Source organism: Eurosta solidaginis, chromosome 5 (genome assembly GCF_040869045.1).
Source record: "Eurosta solidaginis isolate ZX-2024a chromosome 5, ASM4086904v1, whole genome shotgun sequence".
Lineage (NCBI taxonomy): Eukaryota > Metazoa > Arthropoda > Insecta > Diptera > Tephritidae > Eurosta > Eurosta solidaginis.
In genome coordinates, this window is record NC_090323.1 from 103,395,038 (window position 1) to 103,405,532 (window position 10,495).

The 10,495-nt window shown below is 39.2% G+C and overlaps 1 long non-coding RNA gene across 1 annotated transcript; it reads left to right on the forward strand.

The window, feature by feature from the left end:
• The first annotated feature begins 201 nt into the window (after positions 1 to 201).
• LOC137233603 (uncharacterized) lies at positions 202 to 10,248 on the forward strand. Its single transcript, XR_010947514.1, has 3 exons — positions 202 to 428; positions 611 to 868; positions 8,957 to 10,248. It is a non-coding gene; the product is annotated as an uncharacterized lncRNA (long non-coding RNA).
• Positions 10,249 to 10,495: the final 247 nt, after the last annotated feature.

Genomic DNA, 10,495 nt, shown 5'->3' on the forward strand with positions numbered 1-10,495 from the left:
ATCCCCGGGACTTCTTTTCCTGTGTCGCATATAAATTTTGCCTGTACCTGAGGATATTTTTCCAAGCTGCGTGTACAATATATCCTCCGAGATACAGTAAATACCTTCCAATCCTGTGTCGGTATGTTCAGATTCTGATTCTGCAGAAGTCGCAGTGTATCCTCCGACTTCATCACGCATGGTATCTGTTTAGGCCGACAGCCCAAACTCCAAACATAAAAGGTCGCCCTCGCATTTTTCTTATATCGGTTAACAGTGCCAGTCAAATTGTTTATGTTAACCATACAAATGAACATCGCTGGAATAAATAAACAGTTTGACTGGCAAGCGGTATTGACCTCCTGTTATGTTCTTTTACTTCACTTGTTTTTACACATCAAGGAGAAAGGACGTATCCCGCCACAGTTTCCAGCTTCACCAACTAAAAGGTAACCTGCAAATACATATATATATACATTGTTGAATCTTTATCTTCAATAAAGAATATTTGTGAATATTAAAATTCTAATACCACACTTTTTCTTCTTTTCTACATTAAATCTTGACCGGCACCATCCCTGAGCTGTGGCCCGGCCAAGACATTGGTCCTTAATCCGTTTTCTCATCACAGCGACCAGTTTGTCATCAACAGCACGAGTGTTTAAATATTATTAAAACAACCATTTTGCGAACCAACCACAGGAATTCAAATTTTGTTGTACTTGCGACCAATTTTGAGGGTATAGTGCTTGGTATTCCAGAAGCAGTATTTTATTTGAGGGGAATTTAAAGCGACCATTGGCAGCAGCAAAAACACAGCAATTTATAAAAGCCATTTGTTTATATATTATTTCATCCACTTCATCAGGACACATCTACAAATATAAAGGTACGTGGTTATTTCAGTGAGCACATTAGTTAATAAATTAAAAATTAGTGAAAGTGAAAAGTGCGCGAGTGACTTGTGAAACAAAATCAAAATTAAATTTGATTTGTACAAATAGCCTTTTTGACCATCAAATGTTGCTTGCCGCCGACGGTAAATAATATTTGACACGGCTTAAGGGTCTTCGCTGTTGCATTATTGCACACAAATATTTGTACAAACAGTGTTTGGGAATAACTTAATAGAAAAGTGCAAGTAATTTTTCAAATTTAATTAATTCAATTTACATTTATATGACTCGCACTTCTCTGTTATTAACAGCCCACAACAACAACACTGCACTGTGTAATTAACCTCACTTTTGGGTTTGGTTCATCGCAGTTGAATTTGAGAAAAATTAATTTCACAAAAGTCACTCGGTTTTTAATTAAATTCACTTTTTAAAACAGACAAAATTTAATTTGAGCGTTTACCACTGGACGGAACATTTTTCCTCCAAGTTTTGCTCAGGTTTTCATTTGCGTTTGCATTCAAATAATACTGTGCTACATACATATATACACGCACACGTACATAAATATATTTGAATTAAGAAAAATTAATTTCACACTAGTTACTCGGTTTTGTTCAATTCATTTTTTTTAAACAAAACAATTTAATTTGAGCGTTTATTTAGTGGACGGAACAATTTTCCTCCAACTTTGCTCAGTTTGTTCACTTGCGTTTGTTTTGAATATACTGTGCTACATACATACATACACGCACACGTACATAAATATATTGGGTTGGCGAGCAATAATTTTTTTAACACGTATATACAGTCCACTGGTTTTTTACTCTGAAAATTGTTAAATTTGAGTTTAGTATCAAAATAAATATTTTACATTAGAAATTTACACTCAATTTTTTAGAAGTTATTCAATTTATTGGGGTCCCTTTGTTGGTGGGAAGCCTTGTCTAAATTTTATAATAGCGAATTGGGTAATTCCACAGATTCTGTCTCTGTGTACGTAATTTATTTTAAAAATCAATCCTTTCAATTTTTTATATTTTAATATGGAAGCATATAACCGCTTAGTCGACACAATTATTGAGTTCGACATCGAATTTTTAAGCATAGCCACTAGCGAACACTCCAAAAATTCGCTGAAAATTCAGCAACAGGAGTTGAAATCGATGTGGGAAAAAGCTAAAGAAGCTTTTGATGCGTTATTACAATCAGAAAATATATCTGAGAAGAATGTTACGGCAATTAGAAAAAAAAATAAGTCGTGCTATACTGTTTTTGTGCGGTGTATGACAAAAATAAATGACTTGGCAGAAAAACTTGAGAAGGCAGAGAAGGAAAACGACGCAGCCTTCACGCCACGCAATTTGCATTTGGCACCTTGTGACACTGATATATTCAAAGGTGATTATTTGTCGTGGCCAACTTTTCGTGACATGTTCACGGCCATTTATATTCTAAATAAAAGCCTGTCGCCAGTACAAAAATTATATTATCTCATACAAAAAACCCAAGGTGAAGCCAGAGAAATCGTTAAGAAATGCGAATTGACGAATGATGGTTTTGATATAGCTTGGAAAAATTTGTGCGACAGGTATGAAAATAAGAGAATATTAGTCAACACCCAATTAAAGATTCTTTTCAACCTTCAATCAGTCGAAACTGAATGCGGTAATTCAATAAAAAGATTACAAAGGGACATAAATAATTGCATATCCTCGTTAGTAAGTCATCATATTGACATATCTAATTGGGATCCAATTATTACATACTTATGTTCAACTAAGCTTCCTGATGTGACCCTTTCGCTATGGGAACAGTCCGTAGAAAACAAGACAGAAACTTCCAAGTGGGCGGATATGGACCGATTTCTGACAAATCGTTTTCAAACGTTAGAATCAGTCTCAGGTTTAAGAGGTACAAAGAGTACAAAACCTCAAAGAGTACAAAACTCAAAGCAGGCCTCTGAACATCCCCCAAAGAAACTTGGCGCTTTCCAAGCAAGTGTAGCTAAAGGCACTTGTAAAATGTGTCAAAGCAATGATCACAAAATTTATGCGTGTTCAAAGTTCAAAAATTTGAACACGAATGAAAGACTTGCTTTCATAAAAAGAAATAACTTCTGTCTAAACTGTCTGTCATCGGGGCATTCAGTGTCAAAATGCACAAGTGCGCACAATTGCAGCAACTGCCATTTAAGACATAATACCCTTCTGCATTTACAGACAAGTAAGGCAAAACTTACACAGGTAAATAATTCTGCAGATTCATCAGATGAGCAACCGTGCACTTCAAGGCAAGCTCAATCTCAAAATGAATCTGCAAAACAAAAAAAGCAGCAAAATAAAACTACTGTAAAATCTAATTTTATTAATACCAGTAAAGGGGTTTTACTAGGCACAGCTCGCGTCACCATTCATTATAATGGTACAGATTTTTCGGCCAGAGCTCTCATAGATTCGGGATCTGAATGCTCTTTTATCACTGAAAGACTCAGACGAAGAATCAACCTGCCAACTCGAAAGATGCATGCTCAAGTCTCGGGCATCAATAATTCAGTTTCTGCGCAGGTAAAAGAGGCATGCGCCATTCAGTTGCGGTCCCCAGTTGACCCACTAATTTCTATTGACGCATTAGTTCTAGTTCTACCCCATTTGACAGGTAATTTGCCAACATGCGATGTTAGTGCATTAACACAACAAGCATTCCCTGATCTCGTGCTTGCGGATAAACGTTTCTTCGTGAATGAGCCAGTTGATCTTGTTCTGGGCGGGGATATTTATCCGCAAATCATATTAGACGGTATCAAAAAAAATATTCTTAGCACTCTTTTAGCTCAAGAAACTGTCTTTGGTTGGATACTGACTGGTCGTGCTGATGCAGCCAGTCCAACCAATCATAATCGGGTATCCTTTTATAATGAAGTGGCTTTAGACAAGCAGCTAAGGTCATTTTGGGAGCTCGAAGACACGCCGAAAGCTAAAGCCTCGACATTAGAAGATACATTTTGTGAGGAATTGTATCAACGTACAACGCAGCGGAATTCTGACGGAAGATACATTGTGTCGCTTCCGTTCAGGTCAGAATTCCCAGGAGAGATAAATCTAGGTCCATCATTAAGAATAGCGTGCTCTCAATTCTATAAAAATGAAACCCGACTTAGAAAAAATCTCGATTTACAGAAGGAGTACAATAGAGTCATACTAGAATACGAGACTATGGGGCATATGTCAAAATTAGATTCAATTCAATCGGCCAATGCGGTCGATAATTACTATTTACCACATCATGCAGTAATAAAAGAAGAAAGCATCTCTACCAAAGTTAGAGTTGTTTTCAATGCTTCTTCACGCTCTTCAAATGGTGTCAGCCTGAACGATGTTCTTCTTCCTGGTCCTGTGCTTCAGGCTGATCTACCAACATTAATTCTTCGCTGGCGACTTTTCAGATACGTCTTCAATAGCGATATTGAGAAGATGTATAGGCAAATCCTAGTAGATCATAATCATACAAGATACCAAAGAATAGTTTTCCGCTCAAGTCCAGATGAACAAATCAGTCTGTATGAGCTCAAAACAGTGACATTTGGTATCAATTGTGCTCCTTATCTAGCAATAAGGACTTTACTTAAACTGGCTGATGATTCCGAAAAATCTCATCCAATCGCTTCAAATATCCTACGAAAAAATATGTATGTCGACGACGTTCTTTCGGGAGGGCATACTATTGCATCTGCGATCAGAGCAAGAGATGAAATTTCCAAGGTTTTAAGTTCAGCTGGTTTTCCATTACGAAAATGGACTTCAAATTCCAGTAAAATATTACAGGGTATTCCCAAAGCTCATCTACTGAGCGAAGATTTCTTAGAATTTGAAGATTCAAGTAGTGTAAAGGCGCTCGGTATTAGGTGGAATGCTCATTCCGATCAGTTTTACTTCATAGCAAACCCTATAGAAGAAAACACTGAGCCCACAAAAAGAGCGATACTATCTACTATCGCAAAACTCTTTGACCCATTAGGGTGGCTAGCTCCAACAATTATCGTGGCAAAAATGATCATGCAAAATATCTGGTTGGAGGGTACTGGCTGGGATGAAACCGTTTCGTCTTCAACATTAGACAGGTGGAAAAATTTTACCAATACGTACAAGGATATCGACAAAATACGAATACCGCGATGGGTAGCCTTTTCTCCAACAGAAAAGGTCGAAATCCACGGATTCTGCGACGCCTCCGAGAAAGCGTATGGTGCAGCCGTGTATTTGAGAGTGGGAACCAACGACGGCATATGTGTGAATCTGCTTTTGGCAAAAACAAGAGTAGCTCCAGTCAAAACCATCTCACTTCCTCGACTGGAACTTTGCGGTGCCGTATTATTAGCGGAGATAACCGAATCTATCTGCGCTAACCTTGATTTAGGTCAACAAAGCATCCACCTGTGGACAGATTCGACAATCGTACTGGCTTGGATACGAAAACCTCCGTGCTCATGGTCAACTTTCGTTGCGCATCGAATTACAAAAATCGTCGACAAAGTTGGAAGTTCGTCGTGGTATCATGTGGATTCAGGTACAAACCCAGCAGATTTAGCCAGTAGAGGAATACTAGCCGAGGATTTAGTCAACAACTCTCTGTGGTGGCAGGGTCCTTCTTGGCTCCAAGAAGAGAAGGAAAAGTGGCCAACACAAGATTTGGATTTTAACACGAATATTGAAGAAAAACGCGTACAAGCACATGCAACCGCAATTTCAAGCAATATTAATGATATTCTCGATAGGTTTTCAAATCTTCCTAGGGCTTTAAGAGTTATCTCATATATACTCAGGTTTTTTCATAGAACGCATTCTAAAACGAAAGATTGTAGTCAACATGAATCTTATTTAATTTCCTCAGATGAAATTAAAGCTACAACAACCCGTTTAATAAAACTTGCTCAGAAGCAATATTACGGATCAGAAATTTCAAGTTTGCAATCCAAAACACCAATTGGATCTAAAAGCGAAATACTTTCGCTCACTCCATATCTTGATGAAGACGAAGTAGTGAAAACGGGTGGACGACTTGGTGCATCCAAAGATACTACCGAATCTGAACGCCATCCCATAATACTTCCGTACAATTGTAGGTTTACACGTCTGTATGTTCAGTTTGTCCATGAAATGTCTCTCCATGGTGAAAACCAATTAATGCTGCGCATCATTAGAACTCAATACTGGATTCCAAAAGTTAAAACCATGATACGATCCGTAATTCATAATTGTAAGATCTGCACGATCTTCAAGAAACGATCGCAAAATCAGCTCATGGGAATTCTACCTCAAGAACGCACCACATTTTCGCGTGCATTTACCAATACAGGGGTAGATTTCGCAGGGCCTTTCGATATTAAGAGTTACAGTGGGCGCGGGTGTCGTACCTCAAAGGGTTACGTTTGTCTGTTCGTTTGCTTTTCTACTAAGGCCATACATTTAGAAGCCACTAGTGATTTGAGCACTTCCTCATTCCTAGCCGCTCTTTCAAGATTCGTAGCTAGACGAGGATGTCCAAGAAACATTTATTCGGACAATGGAACAAACTTTGTCGGTGCATCACGTGCATTAAAAACTGAATTTAAAGAATTTCTTGCCGATGCAAGAAACCAAACCCTGTCAAAATATTCCCATCAGGCATTAAATTGGCAGTTCATACCAGCAGGAGCTCCACACATGGGAGGACTATGGGAAGCGGGAGTGAAAAGCTTTAAAATCCACTTCAAAAAAGTGGCCTTAAACAACAAATTCACTTTTGAGGAATTTAACACATTGTTATGTAGAATTGAGTCGTGTCTCAATTCTCGCCCTCTTAGCCCCGCTTCAAATGAACCATCTGACCTTGAGCCTCTAACACCAGGACACTTTCTGATTGGAGGACACCTATTAGCACCAGCGGAAATCAGCGTTGATGAAAATACGGCCTCAATAGTCAATCGCTGGCAGAAACTCAAGGCATTACATCAAAACTTCTGCAGAAGATGGAAATCAGAATATCTTTCGGAACTACAGAAACGGATAAAATGGAAGCACCCTAAATCAAATATGCAAGTCGGAGATATGGTGGTTATACGGGAAGACAATCTTCCTCCCAACGAATGGAGATTGGGGCGTGTGATAAGGTTACACCCTGGTTCAGACAACCGGGTGCGCGTTGTGGATATAAGGACTGAAAGGGGGCAAGTGACAAGACCACTTGTCAAACTAATATTACTACCACCATATAATGCGGACACCGAAAACACGTCAGACCCAAATCTCCAGCAGTAACGCTACAATTGAAGTTACAAAATCTCCACACAACATCAAAACTTCTCCTAACCCAAACGAAGCAACTTCAACAAACTCATAGTGGAAACAAAAATTTCTTTTTTTTGATGCAGCCTAATGTTACATATGTACATGTACCTGCTTGCGCACATGGGTGGTGATTTTCAATTATAAAAGCAACAATATGTTCCTACAGTTGATGAACACATTTTATTATTAAATTTTCATATTTTTTTTTTTATGCGTTTTTACACACTCAATACCAAGTGAGGTTGTCAGGTAGTCGCCACCGAAAACATGTGCGCGGGCATACACGCAATGACTGTGTGCATTGGACTGCATGGAATCATGAAGAAAAGAAAAATTTGGGTCAGCTTAAGCAATCAAAAAAAAGGTTCGTGGTTTCGTAAACCACATACCTGTTAAATAATGCAATTTCCCTCAAATAAATATTTTCCTTGTTCTTTTGCCTAGTGCATTATATATAGGGGTCCTCACATAAACATAATTTTTGTTGCGAAGAAACGAAAAAAAGGATAGTACAATGGCAAAGGCAACGTTACTTAAATTATACAAAGCGCTGCCAATTCCATTGCATACACCCGTTTTTATCGAGATAAAAATAAAAAACAAAAATAAAATAAATAAAAATTTTCAATTAAGGCCACCCTAATATAATGCACGGCACACCGCACAATTCCTTTTTACTTTTCGAAGTAAAAAGTTGTAAACACTATACGAAAAAAAAGGGAACAAAGAGCAAAATTTTCTAACAGAGAAAAAAATTGAGGAGAAATTTCGGACACCCTAACAAGCAATCAATGCAATTTTGCTTTTCGTAGCAAAAACCCCAAAAAAAAAAAAAAAACCACTCAAAAATTTTCTTTTTTTTACAATAAAAAAAAAAAAATTCACTGCACACCCTACTACATATGTATGTTCTCACTCCACGATCGCATAATTTTATTGCGGATCGTTGAAAAAAAAAAAAAAAACAAAAAAAAACACAATCACACACTTTCCACTATGCTAGTTACTCTGCTTTGGTGGAGGTTTTTTTTGGATTGACCTTTCATAGGTCTTCATTATCATATCTTTTTTCCTCTCTTTTTTTGTTGCAATATATATACACATATGTATATTTTGTTTCACAAAACACTTCACTAACGACAAATTAACAACGGAAAAGTTAAATGCCCGCGATTTACATTACTCGCCCGCACACGCACTAATTAAAATTACAATTTTAAGAAAAAATTTACTCCCGCACGTTTTTCTTTTTGTTTTCGTTTCATTAATTAATCCGGAACTGAAGTTAGTGAAATATGCAATATATCGATATTGCAAACAATCGATTCACTAGTACGGTAGCATAAGGGTGTTGACACATCATCAATTATCCGTAAGGCTACATGCGTCACATACGGAAAAGCATGACGTAGACATTTACATTTTTGAGAAACTAGTTAGTAATCAAAAATAAATGCTATAAATGCTGGGAAATATATAAATTAGACATTGTTTGAGAAAATCTTTCCTGCTAATGTTTGGTTTGGCGTTGTTTCTGTCTTGGGGGTCCGAGGGCATCATTTGCAAAACAAATGAATATGAATTATATTACAATACAATACAGCTATCGCGTATTCATGTATCGCATACATTACCACGCTTCCACCAACAACCCCCTTATCAGGTGAAGTTCACATTTACTTTACCAGAATTGCTCGCCAACCGAAACATGCTCACTACGTCGACAAAATTAGAACAAATTATTTTCCTTTTCAGAAAAATGACGCGATTCACTGCAATTCGTAAAACAGCTGAGGCAAGGGGGTTCTCTTTGGCCTGTCGATTGTGCGAAAAGAAGCACCCACTCAGGGTGTGTCCTGTCTTCCGCGGTAGCACACCGGAAAAAAGGTGGTATTTTGTAATAAAAAAAAACTATTGCACCAACTGTCTGTCGCCTCTGCATAGCGCAGCACACTGCACACATGAGGGACGGTGCAATAAGTGCAAGGACGACCACCACACCATGCTGCATATCGCGGAAGCTCAGGACACGACGCGTCGGCAACGAAACACGTGGCATCGCAGGCCACTGAGAACCACCGTAGAGGATAGCGACACCTTTCATTAAACGCGTCCGAGGTCGAAACGGAGTCCTCTGGAGCGGAAACGTCTGCTTTCCGCCCAGGTGTGGCTCGCGGAGTGGAATCATCTGCATTCCGCCCGCCCTCTACGAGCGGATTGGAAATGAAAACTTTCCAACCGCGCCGTTTTCGACCTCTACTCAGGCACGAGGTGATCGCTAGCGGATTGGAAATGAAAACTTTCCAACCGCAGAGGAGCAGCCAGAATAGAAGAAAAAGACGACGTGTGCAGCATGCACAACACAATAATAAAAAATGGAGAGTGGACTCCTCCGCATTCCACCTCCATCCAACGAGTGCTTTCCGGGCTGGGACGGTTGTCAGCCCACGTGCGCCGCCGCAGCTGATCCAGTGCCTCACGTCGGTTGCACCCACGGCCGTTGTTAAGATTGAGTCCGGTGGGCGCTTGCACCTGGTTCGAGCTTTACTCGATCCATGCGCTGCAACGTCCATCATCGCGGATGAGCTCATCCGCCGGCTCGGCCTTGATGTGACGGTTCTGGGGGATCGGCGTGGGTGCTTCATCAAGCTGCGGGGCAAGCATGGGCAGACGGCAACCGTCACCACTTATGCCGTGGCGTTGCCTCATTTCCGGAGGCAAACCCCACTAACAAGCCTGGATGCAACGGTAGCCACGCCATATGCCAACATCAGGCTCGCAGACCCACGGTTCTACGTCGCCGACCCAGTCCGATTGGTGCTCGGTGCCGACGTGGTCCCGAAGGTTATGCTGGGTGCCATACCAGCCGGAACTTTGGGGCCCCTGTTGGCACAGAACACCATCTTTGGCTGGGTATTGTCTGGCGCCTGTTAAATTCATATTTTTATCAAAGAGTAACTTTACATACTTTTTTATATACATACTTATACATAAAATGGATTTTTTAAATATTTTTCATACTTGGAATACTTGTAAAGTTATTCATAAAATGAACTTCCTTTATATACAAATGTTCTTTTTTTTTTTACGAAATAGTAAATTTAACTATGTTTTATACCTACCAACATACATGAAACTTGAAAATAAATGTGCCACTGAATTAGAACCATGTGTACCTTCATTTATTTTTCTTCAATTTTCGACTTTAGGTAATTCAAACGGAACCTGAGCTGAAAATAGTTTTAAGCTTAATTTAATTTAATTTAATTTAAACTGCGAACCAGCGGCGGAATA